Genomic DNA, 23,734 nt, shown 5'->3' with positions numbered 1-23,734 from the left:
TCAATTTATACATTATTAAACTGGGCCTCAGGAACTTCAGTTATAATCCCAAATCCACGAAGAAATTTTGTATATGAATTAGAACCAGCTTCCTACTTAGATTTTGGTAAGTCCAAGTCCTCAACTATTGTCAGGAGAGAGGTGACCATTAATGCTATGACAGGGATGGATTCAAGAGGAAGAGCTTTAAAAGGAAAATTAATTCAGAAAAATGTGAAGGCATTTGTGTGTCTTTTCCAGAGTACCCTGGGCAATTTATAACGAGGTTGTACTAACAAGGAAAAACAACAGATACTGTTGTTTAGAAATAACTAAAGTAGGAGTGAAGCAGCAATGTTTTTTTCCAGAAGCTTATCTTAAAATGCTCTGACTTTCTTATAGATTCTATTGAATTGTAAATATCAATGGTCTATTGATGAGATCATTTGGGAAATAAAAAATAAACCAATGCTGTTTCTGTGCCTTTTATGCAAGTTTATCTCTCAAGCATAAATAACTCTTTAATAAATGACTCATCAAAGTCTTCCATATAAATTGTGCTTGATGTGCTGTTAATGGATGGGATTTAAATTGAAATGGAGAGAACTTAGCTCTGAACACTTCATTCTGAGCCACTACCTTAGGGAGGTCATGTTCACTTATTCCCATTATAATTTATTATTTCCATTAAAATGTTTTCCATTTAGCTTTCCCCACTTAACTTTAGCTATGAGATATTTGCTAGCATTCTCAAATTTGTGTGTTTACGGTGGTGTCAAATGATATCTGTGGGAACACCATCTTGTGTGGGAACACCATCACTCCTACACCTCTTTTTCCTCTTTAACCGGGACTCCAATTATACATGTATTGTATACATACATACATATATACATACATACATACATATGCATAGAACACTTTGCCACAGGTCACTCCTTCTCAGTATTCTTCTTCTCTTTTGCTGTCCTTCCTATTTCATTTCTGTATCCCATCTTGAATAACTTGTTACTTTTCTTGTGATGGATCAAATACATGGTCTTGTTTATGTGAGGCAATCTTTTACTAAGCCACTAAGCTACATATCCTTGTTTTTATTTCTGTTTTTTTTTTAATTGGGTTGTGTGTGTGTGTTTTATAAATGTGCATATGCATATCTCTGTGTTATAAATGTATTCATGCACATCTCTGTGTGTTATTGAAGTGTATATGCACACCTGCGTGCACTATAGATGTGTACATGCACATAAGTGTGTGCTATAGTGCGCATATGCACATCTTTATGTGCATTATAGATGTATATATGCATATGGATGCATCTGTACTGTAGGTGTGTATGCTGTGTGTGCTATAAATCCTAGCATGGTCCACTGCCCCACATATAATGTTTTTAATAACTGAATATTTGAAAACATCTTTCTTCCATTTTTCAACTGAAAATGGCTTCCTTGTGTGCACTACTACTCTTGCAACTGTTGGTTTGTTCATTTGTAAAACAAAGGCACTCTGTCAGAACTAGCAAGGTTACAGAAAAGGATCTATTTCTGAATTTGCTTTATGCTGCAGGATATGAGTAATGGATTAAAACAACACAAGACAAAAAAAAACAAAAAAAAAACAACCAAACAACAACAACAACAACAACACCCAACAACTTTGAAATCTGAAGCCCGAAAGGAAAACTGCAATGCTACTTGGGTCCACTAGGGAAGAAAGTGAAGGAGCTAGCAAGTAATACACTTTATATTCCCAGGAAGGTAAGATTTTAGTGGACAAGAGAGAAAAGTATATTTTGTGAAGTGTTATAGTAGGGTATAAATTGAATTTCTGGTAATATTTTATAAGAATAACTTGTAATGACTGGAATTACTTTTGAACCGCTATCTATAGGTTGACTTTATCTTCTTATTGCTACTCCATAATGATATTAGATTTGGGGGATATGATGTTTAATATTGCTTCTGGCTGCACAATGTTCAACCTAGACTTTATAAAGGCAGAAACTGTGCATCCTACCATCTAGGCTGTGTGTAGCTGATTGTCTATACTAATTTTTGTTGAGGAAACAAAATGTATTACATGCGTAAGACAGAAATGTGGATCCTCCTCAAGTGCAGTGGAGAGGTACTGAACGTTATTTTCTTAATACATAAATAACTAAATTGTGTTTCTTTTAGAACTGATACCTCCAGAAACAAGATGGAAGGTCATTTGAATCGAGGAGAGACTGAGATTGAGGTTATGATTATGGATAGATGGAAGTGTGTGCAGAAGACACAGTCTATAAGAATGAGAACAAGTGGTTAAACACACGACTTATTACTGTGTGTGCAGAGTCATAAGGGCTGGTGTCTGACCACTGGCATCCCTGGGAAGACTCTTCCTCACCTTTGTATCTGTCTGAGAAAGCTTCTTGTGCATGAGTTTGGGGTAAGTAAATGGGTAGGAGGGCTGAAACTAGGTCATGTGTTAGAAGAACTGATAATAGCATCTGTATTCTGTCTCCTAGAGATTAAAATGATGCCATGGATGTTAGTTGAGGCAGAAACACAGACTGAAAGTAAGAGATGAGATTAAGGTGAAAATGCTATGTATTGCTTGAAACAATCTGATTTACATATTTTGTATCACAGCCATTTGATATGTGCAGAGCATATCTGATTAAAAGCACAGAAGGAGTTGGAGAATGATTTGAGTTGGACTGATTGTGAGAAGCATAGGAATAATGTTTCCGAAAGGCTAGCACACAGATCACCTGAGAAGCAGGGTGTGCGGAGGCATAAACAGCAAACCACATTCAAACGTTTCACACTGAGCAGAGAAGAGCACTGAGGAAAATCTACAATGCTGAGAAAACAGAATGCACTTGAATCTGGGTCCTGGAGAAGCTAAGGGAGTTTACCATTCCCACAAGCAGGTAGCAACATCTGTGTCCAAGCCCTTATTGGGTGTTGAAGGGCAGGGAGACATAAGGGGATTCATGTCTAATACTTTCAATCACTCCTGGGAAGCAGGCATTCAAGCAACCTGTCAGAAGGATTCTGGGCCAGGTTTAGAGTGCCGCAGTAAACAGACATTAATCACATGTTACTTTTTGTTTATTCCTGGAGCATTAGAAGCTGTAGACATCTTTGAAGCTCTCTGGTGAATACATATCCCATAAAGAAAAAATATTGAACTTAATTTAATCCCCTTTCAATGGGTTTCCTGGCCTCTGTGATCACCTTGGAGTCTGGAAAAGAGTTACCTTGAGTGCTCTTATTAGGGAATTACCGTTGCCATTGGGGTGTTTTCTCCAAGTGATAATTGGCCTTTTGTTAATTTCTTTCTTGTCTATGACATTTTACAGAGAGTTTTCTGTTGCAGTCCAGGGTGAATGAGTATTCAGGCAGAAGCAGGCGTTGCTCCAGGACAGGATTTCTGCAAACTGTTTCCTCCCAAAATGTCAAAACATCGGGCAATCAGCTTCATCATGCATCATTTTAAGAGGACAATTCTCTGTGGATCAGAACAAAGTCAGACAATATTATTTTAGACAAACAGCCTCGATCAAAATTGCCATTTTACCCTTAGGAGCATTCTATACAGAAGCAAACTGTATTTGTATTTTTCCTGATTAATATCTCTGGCTAAGGAAATCTTTCCCATAGAATGTCCCTTTATTTCATTCCATGTATGAAACAAATTTCAGATTGAACCTGATTGTAATTATGTATAATCATCAATGTACTGGTGAAAATCTGACAGATTTGATATAATATATTTTATATTGTGTGGTTAAATAAGTTAGATTTTGGTTTAGGTATGAGTGTTTCAATAATGGGCACACCACCACCACCACCACCACCATTATTACCACTTTTACCACCACCACCAAGAACAACAACAATAAAAATTCCAAAATATCCCACAAAACCCAGTCATAACAATGCTTTAAAGAGGAGAGAAGTAGCTTTCTCCAAGAATGTCCTCCAGCGTATGTGCTTCTTGGATTACTCTGGTGCTCGGCCACTGCTAAGATCAACTAGTCTCCAACCACAGTCATACACGGCAGAGGGTACATTATAAGCAGTATAAGGGAAGGATGGATAAAGAAGACAGTGGGAAAGAGGTGCATTATAGAAAGTGCTTCAGATCTCCTACATTGATGTGTATGTGTGTGAGACAGAGACTAAGACAGAGACACAGAGAGTTGGCAAGGGAGAGAGAGGAGAGAGAATGAATAATTTAGGGATGTGCCCAGAATTTGTTACGTGGGCACTTGAATATCAAAAATGGATGAGAGATACAGCCATCCAATTAGACAAGATGGATGAAGCAAAAGAAGTGCAGGCCGACAGGAGCTGGATGTAGATCGCTCCTGAGAGACACAGCCAGAATACAGCAAACACAGAGGCGAATACCAGCAGCAAACCACTGAACTGAGAATAGGACCCCCGTTGAAGGAATCAGAGAAAGAACTAGAAGAACTTGAAGGGGCTCGAGACCCCTTATGTACAACAATGCCAAGCAACCAGAGCTTCCAGGGACTAAGCCACTACCTAAAGACTATACATGGACTGACCCTGGACTCTGACCTCATAGGTAGCAATGAATATCCTAGTAAGAGCACCAGTGGAAGGGGAAGCCCTTTGTCCTGCTAAGACTGAACCCCCAGTGAACTAGATTGTTGGGGGAGGGCGGCAATGGGGGGTGGATGGGGAGGGGAGCAACCATAAAGAAGGGGAGGGGGGAGAGGGATGTTTGCCCGGAAACCGGGAAAGGGAATAACACTCGAAATGTATACAAGATATACTCAAGTTAATAAAGAAAAAAAAATGGATGAGAGACACGTCCCTTTGTCTAATGTTCATCTACTGAGGTAAAATGTGGAGGTTTTATTGTTTAGTTGTGGTAGAAGATCTTGCCACTATAGCATGTGTCTTTCTGTAACTTCTGGGGAAGAGGAGATTACCCAGGAGTGCACTATGAAATGATAACCTAATGGAGTGCAGGGAAGAAGGGTTTCTTTAGCACAAAACCAACTTCATGCATCTAGACAGACGACAGAATTCTTTACCAACCATGTCTAAATACAAATTAGTCAACACCACTTGTTTGGGCTTGAGGCTGTCCTCAGTTGTTCTCTTCTCGGTAGGGCGGGCCTTAAGCTGCTGCGATCAACAGGGCTTTGAAAGGACAGTCACAGTTGGCTGCCTCTCCTTCGCTAGTGAGTCAGCTTCTGCAGGAAGCGGGATGCTAGTTGTGGATTGACAATTTTGCGCACATCATTGTCAGCCTGGATATATATATTCTGCAGCTTCTCACTTCCTTTGATGGATCCAAAGAAGCCATTGCTTAGTATTTTGATAGCAATGAATCTGGAATAAGGAACAAAATATTCTTTCTGGCATGGGCCCAATATTCTGTGTTACTCAGTATTCTGGGGATATAAAAAACCCTTAAAATTCCTAACAATTTTGACAGAATTAAGTAAGTATTAAATCAATATTTAATAACTAGATTCTATCACAGCATGTAGAAAACTTGATAGAAAAATAATTTGTGATATTGCTATATTTTATCAAGTTTTTGAGCACTCCTCAGTAATTAGTCTCCTGCAGCTCTAGTGGAAAAATCAGTCAATATTCATCAGTTTTTGTAAAAGATATTAGGATTGGGGTTGGGGATTTAGCTCAGCGGTAGAGCGCTTGCCTATCGAGCGCAAAGCCCTGGGTTCGATCCCCAGCTCCGGAAAAAAAAAAGATATTAGGATTAAAGGAAAAACAAGAGTCCTTGAGGCCTTTTTATTATCTAGCACTTTGTTGTTTCATCATTAGAGGGAGTCATCAGTCCTCCGGGTTTTCCACTGACAAATAAGCAACAAGAGTTGGAATGGGGCAGGGCAGGGAGAACAACTTTATAACAATGTTATCTTGCTGTAAGAGTCCGAGGGAAATGTTAAGGCACTCTCTTTGTGACAGGACCAGCCAGCAATACACTGTTCAGACTGACGTGAACAGGGTTTAGTCCTTTCTGGTTAAATTCAACACACGTTGTCAACTTTCTATTTTTAGAAACTACGTCAGATACTGTGGGAGGAACAGATTTCTGAGTATAATCCTGGGACATCTGTGGTGTCACAGAACAGGAATTAGATACGAGATTAAAATAATATATGAGAAAACATGATATAGTTGTGGATGATGTCCAGAGGAAGCAGAGAAGTGATTAACCCAGGAAATGGCTTAGAGAAGAACTGATCTTGGGTCGACAGTTGATGGAAGCCGTGATAACAGACACGCGGTATGTGTCTCAGCCTCCTTTTCGGTTCCGCCCTTAACTTGCTCTGCTGACTTCATCAGCACATTCGCTAAGCTGAGCCTCTGTTTCTTATCTCCAAAATGAATCATTTTGACTTCATAGTCTTCAAAAGTCTAACAAAAATGTGTGAATCCATAATGATGTTTGTGGAAATAATGAATGAGGTATACTTTTCCTTAAGAGCCTCTCAATGTGTTCAAGGTTAAATGACAAGAAGACAAATAACTAGACTTAATGGATGTCCAGTGAAACACCTGACAATAACACTGCCTCAGACACATGACATATATTATCAGCTCAGATTTATCATAAAATCAGCAGTGATGAGGATGGGGATGAGAAGAAGGAAAATGAGGAGGAGGAGGAGGAAGAGGAAGAGGAGGAGGAGGAAGAGGAAGAGGAGGAGGAAGAGGAAGAGGAGGAGGAGGAGGAGGAAGAGGAGGAGGAGGAGGAGGAAAACTGCATAACCAAAGCTAGCATTTTGTTTAAGTAGTGCTTTCACTATATGTATCATTCAAATTATTTCATACTCTGACACTATTTAATAGAAGATATTAAAGCTTAGACAGGTTAGGCAACATGTTCAACTAACATGCCAAAGCTAGACCCAGAACTCTTCAGTGTTCTACTCTGTGTTGTGTCCATAACTATGATTTCAGAGTGGTCAAAGCCTTGGTATGCTGAGCAGGAAGAGATCAGGGTAAATGTTATCTACCCTGTGGTACTGGCAACATCGTGGGTACAGACACAGAATCTATGAGAGGCAACTCTACAGACCGAAGAAGCTTGCGGAGTGGGCATAAGCATGAGGTACAGGCTTTGCTAAAGAATCCAGCAGCCCACCTACCAAAACTGGAGTTCAAGCGAAGAACTAACATTGAGGAACAGGGAGCACAAGTATTAGTGAGCCCTGGTGTGTGTGTGTGTGTGTGTGTGTGTGTGTGTGTGTGTGTGTGTGTGTGTGTGTGTGTGTGTGTGTTCACATGGGCACATGCAAGGGGGGATAATATATATATATATATATGTATATATATATATATATTCAATAATATATATATGTATTCAAGCAGTGAATCTCTGACTGAGCCCAAAGCCTGGAGATCAGGCTGGGTGGGAGACAAGATGGCATGTTGTTTGAGCAAGAGTGCTACACAACCCAGGGAGTTTTTCTGAAAGGACAGTTCCTTACTGGCTGTGAGCAGTAAAATAACTCTGTAGCCCTCTATTTTGTCTGTGGAATGGGTTCATGGTCACTTACTTTTTGGAACTGCTCTTTAGATCAAATCACATAGTGTGTATGAAGTTGCCCCTAAAACACTGACATAAAGGTTTTATGAGAATTTTATTAGGTTTTCTTTGTTATTGTATCAGAGCCATGTTTTCTCTTACATGAGTGTAGGCAAATTCTAGGTTGGTGTAGAAAAACCCATTTCCTCAGGGGACCACGTTTCTGTTGCTTGTTCTATATGGTTAGGATACGTTCCAATTTATGGCTTAAGATGTATGTACTCTATTCTTGCCATCACTTCACACACTTGAACTTCTTTTCATGGTTAAAGTGGTCGCAGTGAGGCTGAGCAGTACTATCAACACACAGCGCTATACTCCAAGCTTATCTTGGGATATTAGGTTACTGTATTGGGAAGAAGTGATGGGCAGAATATCTTGTGTGGTTTGTAGCCCATAAATGACACCAGAAGAAGTCTTTTAGCAATACTAGTACTTAACAGTGACAATGGGAAAAATGGTAGAGTTCCAGATCAAGTGAAATTCATATCTTGTCCTATAGACACACACTAGTAAATGTCAAAAATTTAACTTTAGTTAAAAGTCTAACTTTAGGCATCCAACTAGTCACTGAATCTGGTGGTTGTCCTTCTTGGATGTAGTTTCTTGTGCAGTTAGAGGTAGTCCCTCCTCCAGTTAAAACTAATGAAAACTGAATTAAAAAGCAATGTTCCCTAGTCACATGACACAAAAATACTCTCCACATGTGAGGCTCAGGGTTGTTTTCCCCCATCATGAAGCTTGGGAAGCCATTTTTTTTAATGTGGCAAAAGCATAAAATGGAATGGGCATGGATCTTTCCACCATTGTCTGAAGGCTAGGAGAACTCATAAAGGCTCCTCTCTTCCCTCCTCTCCCCTCCCTTCCCCTCCCCTCCCTTCCCCTCCCTTCCCCTCCCCTCCCTTCCCCTCCTTTCCTCTCCCCTCCCCTCCCCTTCCCTTCCTTTCCCCCCCTTTCCCTTTCACTCCCCCTCTCTCTCATGCTTTCTTTCTATATCCCCCATTCTTCCCTTCCTCCCTCTCTCCCTTACCCCTTGCTCCAGTAAAACCTTATCAGTAGGTCTTACTTGTGAGTTTTCCATTCTGCACAGAATAAAGGCCACCTTTGCCTTCCCAACCAGGCCTTCAGGACTCTCCATACAGTGGGCCATGCTTGTGTAATTACTTTTCACGGGTCTCCCTTCTGTCCCTTTTCTAATTTGTTCTCCATCATACTGAAATTCTTCTGCTTTTCTGACATGGTAACTTATCCCTATTTCTGAGTCTTTTTCCTTGTTATTTCTGATGAAAATCTATTTAGGCCTCAGCTATAGCTTAAAAAAAAGAGGTGTTTTTTTTTGTAGCCAGTTTCTAGACACTTTTTTTCTTTTTAAATGTCTTCACTTTAAGTTCCTAGTGCCTACATATCATCTACCTATAAAACTGTCTAGTCATCTATCTAGTCTTCTGGTACCCTTAAATTAGAACATATGTATAGTATTTTTTACACATTTCTTAATAATAAAGGTCTTTTTTCATTATTTAGTCTTCTAGCACTCAATACATTGCTAGTATTCAGTGAGTATTTCTGAAAAAGATACGGAAAAGTCTATTGCCTTTTTCCCAAACTTTCTCAGTATCAGTTTTAATATTTTCTCCTGAATCATGAGATGTATGTATAAATTTTATTAAAAGAGACTAAAGAACTAGAACTAACTTATATGTTATGTGATATATGTGCTTACTAAGTGATATTAAATATGGTATAGAGTATTTATGTATGTAACACATATGACACAAAAATATATGCATGGTATATAACAACTGTGGATTGATATAAGGTTTATATATTATCTCAACTAACAGACACATACACATACACACATATACACACACAGATTTATATATTATCTTCTATGTGTTATATATTCTCAATGTTGAGTTTTTAAGCTTAAGAATATCTGTCATCATAGAATATTTCCAAACTGTAGATTCTAATATAACAATTTTGAGATTGTACCTAGGATTGTACCTTGACATTTTCAAGTTCCAAAGTCAGGGATGGGTGAGATAGGTCAGTTGATAAATAGCTTATTCACAGACATGAGGAACTTTTTTCAGATCCCTAGCACTCACAAAAGAAGGCTGGTAGGGAGGGGGGTCCTGTACCTACTCTGGTGCTGGGGACAAACAGAATTCTGGAGCTTACAGTCATCTTCCAAGCAGAATCAGTGTGCTCCACTATTCTTCAAACTGAGGTAGAGAACAATTTTAAAATTACACTCAGTGTCAATATCTAGGTTATATACATATGTACATCCATGTGCATATATCAATGCAGACAGATACATGTATACTTTCACACATGTGCACAGTTACTAAGTCATGAATATGATACTGATTGCATCCAACCATTTGAGTATCATGGAACCAGTAAGATTTTGTGCTCAAGGATGTCTGTACCTTGGAACCATTAGGGAACATTCAAAGTATGTATTCATGATTTTATGTCCACATATTTTGTATTCATTAGTGTACTGTGTGACCTGAACATATGGGTTTTTCCAAACCTTTCATGGCATGAGTACTCCTGGCCTTGTAGAGAGACAAGAGCTGACAGAAAATGAGCATACTATATAAGGAAGAGAACATTATAAGAGCCATTCTCTAGCCTATATGCAAAGCTACTGGTAAAATAATCCAGGGCATATTGTCATTTCACCTTCAGATATAACGGTTATGAACATATTGTCGTTGTCACTGTTGTCACCTTTGGGTATGTTATGAACTAGAATAGTCATCCTCTGTGAAGGCAAATGTGTGACCTGCACAGTGGATGTGCCACTGTCCCTTGCTGTGGAATAAATTGTTATATAAATAGTTCTATGTTCTCCAGCTCTCTAGGTGACAACAGCAGAGGGAAAAATCCACCATGTGCTTTTACATTATCATGTGAACATCATGGTCATGCCTATGCATTGCTCAACTCATTCTAACAACATGGTCTCCTGGAAGCTGCTTAACTTTATGGGGACACTGAACTAAGATTATTCTAGGGAAAGCATGGCCTTTCTAAGAAGAAAAGGCGCCGGGAGAACAAGAAGGCTGCAGTTCACCTCTTAATAGACCCAAGGGAAATCAGTGAGTCATCAGGATGAGGAAAGCTCCATTTAGACTGAACAGTCTGGGAAGGGGAAATGAGAAAGAAGCTACATCTAAAGTATAGCAGGCTCCTGATTTGGAAGTATTTTTCTAAGCGCGAACTCAATTCAGTTCTGGGCACTAACTGGAAAAGATCAGTGTCTCACTCATTCAGTCTGTAACATTTGTTTGTCACGGGTGGCACTAGATGAAGCTTTCAAAATTGGTAACCTTTTTGGACCACACTGAACATGTAGAGGAATGCCTTTGAAAATATTTGGGAAAGGTGTTCTGGGTACACAGTGATCCCCAGATACCTTCTTCCTGTCTCTCAGTCCCTGCATGATAAATTCGGGCCATTTAGTTTTATTGATACAATTGGCTACATTGTCCAATAAACAGATAAGAGTCACTGATACAATCTATGTTGCTGATGAAAATGATATTGAGATATCTTTCTTATGTGCTTAGAAATCAGCTGGATAAAAACACTAGAGTCTCAGTGAGGGGCTATAAGAGCAGTCTATACTCATAAGAGCTTGTTCCAAGGAGAGGTATGTAGGGACCCTCATCATCCCTAAGCTGATTTGCCCATTTCCCATTAATACATAGGGCAAGTGGGAACTGGAGGAAAGGCTTCAGTCCCTCAAGGTAGAGACAAAACCAAAAAAGACCAGGGATCTTCCTGAGAGCAGCCAGTGCAGGAGGGATAACTTCCAAACATGATTGAGCAAATCACCCCTTATGAGACTTGAAAGTTAGCAGAGCTGTAAGGAAAAGAGAGAAAAGTATCCAGACATCTCTGCAGACCAAATACCTAAATAAGAAAGATCAGTTAGAAAAAATATAAATAAATAATTTTAAATAAATCAGAGCTTTCAGAGGGGACCAAGAATGAAGAGAAAAGCAAGGACAGATTTAAAGTCAAGATTGACTTGCATAATTTAAGAACCAATTCATGTACAAAAAACTGGCAAATCAGCATAGGGATGGTGAGACTCTCTACACACTTCTCCTTGGGACAAGCTCTTACTAGTATAGACCACTCTCATACCCTCCACCAAGGCCCTAGTGCTCTACTCAGCTGATTTCCAAGCACATAAGAAAGATATCTCAGTATTGTTTTCATCAGCAACATAGATTGTATCAGTGACTCTTATCTGTTTCAAATGTTGTCAATTGATGTCATGTCATTTGTTATTATTTCAAATGTAGTCAATGCAATGGATAAAATGTGAACTATTTATTAAGCTATGGTGAATGAGCTGACTAATTATCTTAGAATACATAAAAATTATCATGAACCACATGTAAATTGTACAAGATGATTAACATTAATTCAAAAGATACGAATAAAAATGTTAAGCATCTTAAATAACCATAAGAGTTACATTTAAACTAAGACAGGAAGAATGAAAACACTAAGAGAGGTTAAACTGGGGTTGGGGATTTAGCTCAGTGGTAGAGCGCTTGCCTAGCAACCACAAGGCCCTGGGTTCGGTCCCCAGCTCCGAAAAAAAAAAAAAGAGAAGTTAAACTATTCGATAAACTAAAATTTGAAATATTCATAAGGTACAAAGTACTATACTGTGGATATTTAAATTCCTCAAAGAGCTAATATCTCTAGTGTATCAAATGTATTTACAAACTGAGGTAAGAAAAACAATGAACATTAAAATAAGTAATCTTAAGAGAATATATATATTTCTATATATACATGTATATTCATAATTGACAAAGTCAGAATATTTTAAACATCATGAACAACTTGACCAGTAAATCATCAAATATTCACAGTGAATCACTTTTGTGTCTTTAGTTGAGGGACACATCCATACTTGCTACTAGTTAGCAGGTATGTAGGAAAAGCAAACTTTTCTGTGCCTTGGGATATCTAAATATTTGTTTTAGTAACTCAGCCTGACCACATCCCTAATGTTTGAAATTCAGTACAATCTTTAAAGTTCTGTCTAAATCCTTAGAAATGATCTCCTGATATTAAAGCATGGTTTATGTCTGTGACAACCTTCTTCAGCTTATCCAGCTGCGGACATCCTGGTGTCTTCATAAGAGTTTCTACTGCTGCCTTGAAAACACTAGGACCAAAAAGCAAATTAGAGAGAAAGGGGATTATTAGTCTTACACTTCTCTGTTGCTGTTCATCATCAAAGGAAGTTGGGACAGAGGGCAGGAACCTGGACACAGGAGCTGATGCAGAGGCCATGGAAGGGTTCTGCTTACTAGCTTGCATTCCATGGCTTATTCAACCTGCTATTTTATAGAACCTGGGACCACCAACTCAGGGACAGAACCACTCATAATGGACTGTACCCTCCTACATGAATAACTAATTAAGAAAATGCCTCACAACCTTATTTTAAGGAGTGATTTTTTTTTTAATTAAGCTTCCCCTCCTTTCAGGTAACTTGGTTTGTCAAGTTGACATAAGACTCGTCATAGCACTTGGTAACAAAATTGTCTAAAAATTAAAGAATGAAGTATGTTGTAGCTTTTTAGAAAATTCAATCCCAGTGGACCCAGAAACTTCCTGTGGGATCATTGTCTAGTAAAAGCAATGGGTATGAAACAGAAATGAAACATCCTAAAAGAAAACATACTTTCACATATATGAAACATACATGTACAGCTCTCATTGTTTAAATTGGCATTAAGAAGGAACTGTAAAGGCCATAGAATGGTGAGAACTTGATAAAGGAAGAGGGGCTTAACTCAAGAGGAGGTGAGCCTGCGGTGTCAGTGTGTTCTCAGCCCTTTAAGAGTCATGTTTTCAGCCTAGCTTGGTCTATGACCTGTACTTCAGCTACTCTGAAGGCCGAGTCAGGAGTTCAGTATTGGATAGTTTATGTAGTTTAGTAAACCCCAGTCTCAAACAGAGAAGGAAAAGGTACAAAAGGGCTTGGAGATATAGATATGCTAGGGTTTTCCTGCCACCGTGAGACTCTGAGCTCAGTTCACAGCACTGGGAAAAAAATTCCAAAGGCTGTGAGCAGCCTTAGAGGGTTCACTGTACAGAAGGAAAACAGCCTGTTAAGTGCACAACTCTCACAATCAGCTAGTTGTATTGCAGTGTCCAAAAATGTGGTGTGTGTGTGTGTGTGTGTGTGTGTGTGTGTGTGTGTGGTGTGCATGTACTCGTGCATGTATGTGAGTATATATATGTATGTTATATGTATTCTTTATATACAAATATATGTAAATAAAAAGGAGGTCATGAATTTGATAGAGAACAGAGTGTTTGATAGAGAACATAGAAGTTGTTGGAGGGAGGAAATGATTATATTTTAGTTTTTAATATAAAAATTTTATTTTAGGTAGATATGAATTGATTAAATTGCAGACAGGAGGGCTAGCAACTTAATGGGTGAACAGGTCAAGAGTGCTAGAAGCAGCTTCCTGTTTCTGTCTGCACCTGGAGCTGACCCTGTGACACAGATCAATGTGCCCGGGTCCCGCCAGGAGAGAGGGGGGGGGGGGAGAAGGGGGGGAGAGAGCTGGTCTCCCAGGAGTGCCGACACACACAGACTTACAGGAGGGTCAAGCCACTGTCAGAGACAGCAAGACCAGCTCACACCAGAGATAACCAAATGGCTAGAGGCAAGTGCAAGAAACTAAGTCAGAGAAACCAAGGCCATATGGAATTTTTAGAACCTTGTTCTCCCACTACAGCAAATTCTGGATATCCCAACACGCCAGAAAAGCATGATTATGATTTAATATCGCATCTCATGATGTTGTTAGAGGACTTTTAAAAGGACAGAAAGAACTCCCTTAAAAAAACAAACAAACAAAAAACAAACAAACAAACAAGCAAACAAAAAAACAGGAAAGCCTTCCAGTATCTACCTGCACCCAGATCTGACTCTGTAATATAGCTATCTGTATCCAGATCCTGTGGAGGGAGAGACCTGGATTCTCTGATGTGAGAACAATCTTGAGAGCACAGGTGAGACCACCACATTTGCTCACCTTCCTGGCCCAAGAGGAATCTACCTGGATCCCTCTGGATCCAGGAACCGAGGAACAGTCTGGGACAGGATTCTTCTGGTTTCCACCTGTACCCAAAGCTGACCCTGTGATACAGCTCTCTGTACCCAGACCATTCTATGAGAAAGCAGGTCTCCAAGAGAGCTGACACACGGGCTTACAGAAGGGTCAAGCCACTGTCAAAGTCAAGATTGGTTAACACCAGAGATAAGCAGACGGCAAGAGGCAAAGGCAAGAACCTAAGCAACACAAACCAAGGCCACTTGACATCTTCAGAACCCAGTTCTCCCACCACAGCAAGGCCCAAACACTGGAAAAGCAAGATTTTGATTTAAAATCACAACTCATAATGATGTTAGAGGACTTTAAGAAGGACATTAATAACTCTCTTAAATAAATACAGGACAAAACAGGTAAACAGGTAGAAGCCTTTAAAAAGAGCTTTAAAATTGCAGGAAAACACAACCAAACAGGTGAAGGAATTGAAAAAAAACCATCCAGGATCTAAAAATGGAAATAGAAACAATAAAGAAATCACAAATGGAGATAAACCTGGATTTAGAAAGAGATCAGGAAAGAGAACAGGAGACATAAATGCAAGCATTGCTACAGAATAAAAGACATAGAAGAAAGAATCTTAGAAGCAGAAGATCCCATAGAAAACATTGACACAACAGTCAAAGAAAATGCAAAGTGCAAAAAGTTCCTAACCAAAATCATTTAGGAAATCCAAGACACAACGAGAAGATCAAACCTAAGGATAATAGGTATAGAAGAGAGTGAAGACTCCCAACTTAAAGGGCCAGTAAATATTCCAACTAAATTATAGGAGAAAACTCCCCTAACCTAAAGAAAGAGATGCCCATAAATATACAAGAAGCCTACAGAACTCCAAATAGATTGGACCAGAAAAGAAATTTCTCCAGTCACATAATAGTCAAAACACCAAATGCACTAAACAAAGAAGAAATATTAAAAGCAGTAAGAGATAAAGGTCAAACCTATTAGAATTACACCAGACTTCTCACCAGGGACAATGAAAGCCAGAAGATCCTGGGCACATGTCATACAGACCCCAAGAGAACACAAATACCAACCTAGGCTACTATATCCAGCAAAACTCTCGGTTACCATAGATAGGAAAACCAAGATATTACATGACAAATTTGCACAAAATCTTTCAACAAATCCAACATTACAAAGTATAATAGATGGAAAACTCCAACACACCCTAGAAACTACACCCAAGAAAAAGCAAGAAAGTAATCTAATTTCAAATAACCCAAAAGTTGGAGATTTAGCTCAGTGGTAGAGCGCTTGCCTAGCAAGCACAAGGCCCTGGGTTCGGTCCCCAGCTCCGAAAAAAAGAAAAAAAAAAAGGCGTGTGTCAAATAACCCAAAAGAAGATAGTCACACAAACATCCACTATCAATCAAAAGTTATCAAAAAATATGTGACAGAACACTTCATATTCATCAAAGGAAAAATCCACCAAGATTAACTCAATCCTGAATATCTATGCTCCAAATGCAAGGGCATCTGCATTCATAAAAGAAACCTTACAAAAGCTCAAAGCACACATTGTACCTTGCACAATAATAATAGGAGATTTCAACAGTCCACTCTCATCAATGGACAGATCATGGAAATAGAAACTAAACAGAAATGCAGAGAAACTCATAGAAGTTATGAACCAGCTGGCTTTAACAGGTATCTATGGAAGGTACCTCATGGTACCTTCTCCAAAACTGACCATATAACCAGTCACAAAACAGGCCTCAACAGATACAAGAAGATTGAAATAATCCCATGCATCCTGTCAGTTCACCAAGGACTAAGGCTGGTCTTCAATAACAACAAAAACGACAGAAACCCGCTTACACATGGAAGCTAAACAGAGGACTACTCAATGATAACTTGGTCAAGGAGGAAATAAATTAAAGACTTTTTAGAATTTAGTGAAAATGAAGGCACAACATACCAAAACTTAAGGGACACAATGAAAGCAGTGCTAAGAGGAAAGCTCATATCTCTGAGTGACTCCAAAAAGAAATTGGAGAAAGCATACTCTAGCAGCTTGACATCACATCTGAAAGCTCTAGAACAAAAAGAAGCAAATACACCCAAAAGGAGTAGACCAAAGGAAATAAGCAAACTGAGGGCTGGAATCAACCAAGTAGAAACAAAAAGAACTATACAAAGAATCAACCAATCCAGGAGCTGGTTCTTTGAAAAAAATCAACAGAATAGATAAAGCCTTACCCAGACTAACCAGAGAGCACAGAGAGAGTATCCAAATTAATAAAATCAGAAATGAAAAGGGAAGCATAACAACAGAAACTGAGAAAATTTTTAAAAAATCATCAGATCCTACTACAAAAGCTTATATTCAACAAAACTGGAAAATCTGGAGGAAATGGACCATATCTAGACCGTTATCAGGTACCAAAGTTAAGTCAGGACCAGATAAACCATCTTAGCACTCCCATATCTCCTTAAGAAATAGGCACAGCCATTAAAAGTCTACCAAACAAAAAAGCACAAGACCAGATGAGTTTAAGGCTGAATTCTATCAAACATTCAGATATAATACCAATACTGTCCAAACTATTCCACAAAATAGAAACAGATGGAGCACTACTGAATTCCTTCTATGAAGCCACAATTACTCTTATACCTAAACCACACAAAGACCCAACAAAGAAAGAGAACTTCAGACCAATTTCCCTTATGAATATCGACGCAAAAATACTCAATAAAATTCTGGCAAACCGAATCCAAGAGCACATCAAAACAATCATCCACCATGATCAAGTAGGCTTCATCCCAGGCATGCAGGGATGGTTTAATATACGGAAAACCATCAACGTGATCCATTATATAAACAAACTGAAAGAACAAAACCACATGATCATTTCATTAGATGCTGAGAAAGCATTTGACAAAATTCAACACCCCTTCATGATAAAAGTCCTGGAAAGTATAGGAATTCAAGGCCCATATCTAAGCATAGTAAAAGCAATATACAGAAAACCAGTAGCCAACATCAAATTAAATGGAGAGAAACTTGAAGCAATCCCACTAAAATCAGGGACTAGTCAAGGCTGCCCACTCTCTCCTACCTGTTCAGTGTAGTACTCAAAATCCTAGGCGAAGCAATCAGACAACAAAATACAGTCAAAGGGATACAAATTGGAAAGGAAGAAGTCAAAATATCAGTATTTGCAGATGATATGATAGTATATTTAAGTGACCCCAAAAATTCCACCAGAGAACTCCTAAACCTGATAACTTCAGCAAAGTGACTGAATATAAATTAACTCAAACAAATCAATAACCTTCCTTTACTCAAAGGATAAGCAGGCTGAGAAAGAAATTAGGAAAAGGCCACCCTTCACAATAGTCACAAATAATATAAAATACTTGGTGTGATTCTAACCAAGCAAGTGAAAGATCTGTATGGCAAGAACTTCAAGTCTTTGAAGAAAGAAATTGAAGATCTCAAAAGATGGAAGGATCTCCCATACTCATGGATTGGCAGGATTAATATTGTAAAAATGACCATTTTACCAAAAGCAATCTACAGAATCGATGCACTCCTCCATCAAAATTCCAACTTCTTTCTTCACAGAGTTAGAAAGAGCAATCTGAAAATTCATTTTCAATAACAAAAAACCCTGGATAGCCGAAACTATTGTCAACAATTAAAGAACTTCTTGGGGAATCACCATCCCTGACCTCAAGCAGTATTACAGAGAAATAGTGATTAAAAACTGTATGGTATTGGTACAGAGACAGGCAGGTAGATCAACAGAATAGAATTGAAGACCCAGAAATGAACCCACACACCTAAGGTAACTTGATCTTTGACAAAGGAGCTAAAACCATCAAGTGGTTAGAAAGTTAGCATTTTCAGCAAATGGTGCTGGTTTCAACTGGAGATCAGCATGTAGAAGAATGCAAATCGACCCTTTCTTATCGCCCTGTACAAAGTTCATATCCAAGTGGATCTTGGACCTCCACATAAAACTAGATACAGTCAAACTAAGTGAAGAAAAAGTGGGGAAGTGCCTGGAACACATGGGCACTGGGGAAAATTTCCTGAACAAAACATCAATGGTTTATGCTCTAAGATCAAGTATCGACAAATGGGACCTCATAAAAATTGCAAAGTTTTTGTAAGGGGAAGAACACTGTCAATGAGACAAAATGGCAACCAACAGATTGGGAAAAGATCTTTACCAATTCTATATCTGATCGAGGGCTAATATTCAATATATACAAAGAACTTAAAAAGTTAGACTCCAGAGAATCAAATAATCCTATTAAAAATGGGGTACAAAGCTAAACACATGATGGCTCACAACCATTTCTAGTGAGATATGGTGCCCTCTTCTGTCATGAAGACATACATGCAGGCAGATATAATGAGTCTTAAAACAAACAAATAAAAAGACAGTCTACATAAATATGCAAATAAAGTGGTTACCAAAATACATGCAAAATTTAGTTAAAGTTCAAAAGGCATCTCTTACTTTCAGTCAGCTTAGCTGGAGTTCTAGGAAATGCTATTGAAAGCTGACATGTTTTGACCTTGTAGACTCAGAGGTCATGTAAAGTTCAGTTGGAACAAGTGAGCCCTGGCCACTGTGAGACATTAAACAAATTACAGCCCCCAAATCACCCTGTGTGACAAACAAGCTCCATTTTAACCTAGAGACAGAAAGATTTACCCGTTCTGTGTCCAATAGCAGACTGTGTCTGATGTATTTGTGTTTCCAAATTTTATATCTGGCTAAACTGCAAAATGAATATTTTTATATGAGAATAAAAATGAGATACATGTTCATAGCTCACATGCAAATTAAGTTAATGTAAATTTTAAGTGTTCCAAACCCCTTAGCTCTCAAAAACTTTATGCTCAATGAAAATATCAACATATCCATTACAGTTGATGATGATGACCTTTTTACCTATTCAGGGAGAATAAAAGTATAAGATATAAAGTTTCATTTTATTATCATTATGACCTAGTTGGTATTGCACCTTGCTTTCTGTCCCTCCTTCAAAATTAATTTTCATAAATATATTTTCTATTTTCTCACTATGTACTCATAGGCCAGTGAACAAAATAATATCCCTGTGTGTTTACCTTTTCCTTGCCTTTGGACTATTTTTATGGAGCTAATTCTTACAGTAAGAATCTGAGCTCTCTGCTCCCAAACCCCGTGGGAGAGAGACCTCACCGCCTGAGGGCCCGGGAGCGGCAGGACCCCTGCGCCTGAGACACTGCCGGAACCTGAAGGAAACAGACCGGATAAACAGTTCTCTGCACCCAAATCCCGTGGGAGGGAGAGCTGAACCTTCAGACAGGCGGACACGCCTGGGAAACCAGAAGAGACTGCACTCCGTGCACATCCAGGCGCCAGAGGAAAAGACCAAACGTCATCTGAAACCCTGGTGCACAGAGGCTCCCGGAAGGAGCGGCACAGATTTTCCCGGTTGCTGCCACAGTGGAGAGGACTTAGGCAGTACCCCACGAGCAAACTTGAGCCTTGGAACCACAGGTAGGACCAACTTTTCCCCTGCAAGAAACCTGCCTGGTGAACTCAAGACACAGGCCCACAGGAACAGCTGAAGACCTGTAGAGAGGAAAAACTACACGCCCGAAAGCAGAACACTCTGTCCCCATAACTGGCTGAAAGAAAACAGGAAAACAGGTCTACAGCACTCCTGACACACAGGTTATAGGACAGTCTAGCCACTGTCAGAAATAGCAGAACAAAGTAACACTAGAGATAATCTGATGGCGAGAGGCAAGCGCAGGAACCCAAGCAACAGAAACCAAGACTACATGGCACCATCGGAGCCCAATTCTCCCAGCAAAGCAAACACGGAATATCCAAACACACCAGAAAAGCAAGACCTAGTTTCAAAATCATATTTGATCATGATGCTGGAGGACTTCAAGAAAGACATAAAGAACTCCCTTAGAGAACAAGTAGAAGCCTACAGAGAGGAATCGCAAAAATCCCTGAAAGAATTCCAGGAAAACACAATCAAACAGTTGAAGGAATTAAAAATGGAAATAGAAGCAATCAAGAAAGAACACATGGAAACAACCCTGGACATAGAAAATCAAAAGAAAAGACAAGGAGCTGTAGATACAAGCTTCACCAACAGAATTCAAGAGATGGAAGAGAGAATCTCGGGAGCAGAAGATTCCATAGAAATCATTGACTCAACTGTCAAAGATAATGTAAAGCGGAAAAAGCTACTGGTCCAAAACATACAGGAAATCCAGGACTCAATGAGAAGATCAAACCTAAGGATAATAGGTATAGAAGAGAGTGAAGACTCCCAGCTCAAAGGACCAGTAAATATCTTCAACAAAATCATAGAAGAAAACTTCCCTAACCTAAAAAAAGAGATACCCATAGGCATACAAGAAGCCTACAGAACTCCAAATAGATTGGACCAGAAAAGAAACACCTCCCGTCACATAATTGTCAAAACACCAAACGCACAAAATAAAGAAAGAATATTAAAAGCAGTAAGGGAAAAAGGTCAAGTAACATATAAAGGCAGACCTATCAGAATCACACCAGACTTTTCGCCAGAAACTATGAAGGCCAGAAGATCCTGGACTGATGTCATACAGACCCTAAGAGAACACAAATGCCAGCCCAGGTTACTGTATCCTGCAAAACTCTCAATTAACATAGATGGAGAAACCAAGATATTCCATGACAAAACCAAATTTACACAATATCTTTCTACAAGTCCAGCACTACAAAGGATAATAAAGGGTAAAGCCCAACATAAGGAGGCAAGCTATACCCTAGAAGAAGCAAGAAACTAATCATCTTGGCAACAAAACAAAGAGAATGAAAGCACACAAACATAACCTCACTTCCAAATATGAATATAACGGGAAGCAATAATCACTATTCCTTAATATCTCTCAATATCAATGGCCTCAACTCCCCAATAAAAAGACATAGATTAACAAACTGGATACGCAACGAGGACCCTGCATTCTGCTGCCTACAGGAAACACACCTCAGAGACAAAGACAGACATTACCTCAGAGTGAAAGGCTGGAAAACAATTTTCCAAGCAAATGGTCAGAAGAAGCAAGCTGGAGTAGCCATTCTAATATCAAATAAAATCAATTTTCAACTAAAAGTCATCAAAAAAGATAAGGAAGGACACTTCATATTCATCAAAGGAAAAATCCACCAAGATGAACTCTCAATCCTAAATATCTATGCCCCAAATACAAGGGCACCTACATATGTAAAAGAAACCTTACTAAAGCTCAAAACACACATTGCACCTCACACAATAATAGTGGGAGATTTCAACACCCCACTCTCATCAATGGACAGATCATGGAAACAGAAATTAAACAGAGATGTAGACAGACTAAGAGAAGTCATGAGCCAAATGGACTTAACGGATATTTATAGAACATTCTATCCTAAAGCAAAAGGATATACCTTCTTCTCAGCTCCTCATGGTACTTTCTCCAAAATTGACCATATAATTGGTCAAAAAACGGGCCTCAACAGGTACAGAAAGATAGAAATAATCCCATGCGTGCTATCGGACCACCACGGCCTAAAACTGGTCTTCAATAACAATAAGGGAAGAAGAATGCCCACATATACGTGGAAATTGAACAATGCTCTACTCAATGATAACCTGGTCAATGAAGAAATAAAGAAAGAAATTAAAAACTTTTTAGAATTTAATGAAAATGAAGGTACAACATACCCAAACTTATGGGACACAATGAAAGCTGTGCTAAGAGGAAAACTCATAGCGCTGAGTGCCTGCAGAAAGAAACAGGAAAGAGCATATGTCAGCAGCTTGACAGCACACCTAAAAGCTCTAGAACAAAAAGAAGCAAATACACCCAGGAGGAGTAGAAGGCAGGAAATAATCAAACTCAGAGCTGAAATCAACCAAGTAGAAACAAAAAGGACCATAGAAAGAATCAACAGAACCAAAAGTTGGTTCTTTGAGAAAATCAACAAGATAGATAAACCCTTAGCCAGACTAACGAGAGGACACAGAGAGTGCGTCCAAATTAACAAAATCAGAAATGAAAAGGGAGACATAACTACAGATTCAGAGGAAATTCAAAAAATCATCAGATCTTACTATAAAAACCTATATTCAACAAAACTTGAAAATCTTCAGGAAATGGACAATTTCCTAGACAGATACCAGGTATCGAAGTTAAATCAGGAACAGATAAACCAGTTAAACAACCCCATAACTCCTAAGGAAATAGAAGCAGTCATTAAAGGTCTCCCAACCAAAAAGAGCCCAGGTCCAGACGGGTTTAGTGCAGAATTCTATCAAACCTTCATAGAAGACCTTATACCAATATTATCCAAACTATTCCACAAAATTGAAACAGATGGAGCCCTACCGAATTCCTTCTATGAAGCCACAATTACTCTTATACCTAAACCACACAAACACCCAACAAAGAAAGAGAACTTCAGACCAATTTCCCTTATGAATATCGACGCAAAAATACTCAATAAAATTCTGGCAAACCGAATTCAAGAGCACATCAAAACAATCATCCACCATGATCAAGTAGGCTTCATCCCAGGCATGCAGGGATGGTTTAATATAAGGAAAACCATCAACGTGATCCATCATATAAACAAACTGAAAGAACAGAACCACATGATCATTTCATTAGATGCTGAGAAAGCATTTGACAAAATTCAACACCCCTTCATGATAAAAGTCCTGGAAAGAATAGGTATTCAAGGCCCATACCTAAACATAGTAAAAGCCATATACAGCAAAGCAGTTGCTAACATTAAACTAAATGGAGAGAAACTTGAAGCAATCCCACTAAAATCAGGGACTAGACAAGGCTGCCCACTCTCTCCCTACTTATTCAATATAGTTCTTGAAGTTCTAGCCAGAGCAATCAGACAACAAAAGGAGATCAAGGGGATACAGATCGGAAAAGAAGAGGTCAAAATATCACTATTTGCAGACGACATGAT

The 23,734-nt window shown here is 38.9% G+C and overlaps 1 long non-coding RNA gene across 4 annotated transcripts in view; it reads left to right on the top strand.

Moving 5' to 3' along the window:
* The window catches only part of LOC102556196 (uncharacterized), a 58,611-nt gene that overhangs the window by 11,819 nt on the left and 23,058 nt on the right, over positions 1–23,734 (top strand). For 3 of the 4 annotated variants that reach the window (XR_010053379.1, XR_005487098.2, XR_005487099.2), the window contains 4 exons: positions 1,546–1,736; positions 2,157–2,409; positions 2,613–2,896; positions 3,329–3,761. This is a non-coding gene — a long non-coding RNA (uncharacterized LOC102556196). Of the gene's footprint in view, positions 1–1,545; positions 1,737–2,156; positions 2,410–2,612; positions 2,897–3,328; positions 3,762–23,734 lie in introns of those variants that run through there. The other variant, XR_001838919.3, reaches the window with a different exon arrangement.

Source organism: Rattus norvegicus, chromosome 7 (genome assembly GCF_036323735.1).
Source record: "Rattus norvegicus strain BN/NHsdMcwi chromosome 7, GRCr8, whole genome shotgun sequence".
In the NCBI taxonomy this organism is placed as follows: Eukaryota; Metazoa; Chordata; class Mammalia; order Rodentia; family Muridae; genus Rattus; species Rattus norvegicus.
The sequence above is the reverse complement of the archived record's forward strand: the minus strand, read 5'-3'. Positions and strand labels throughout refer to the sequence as shown.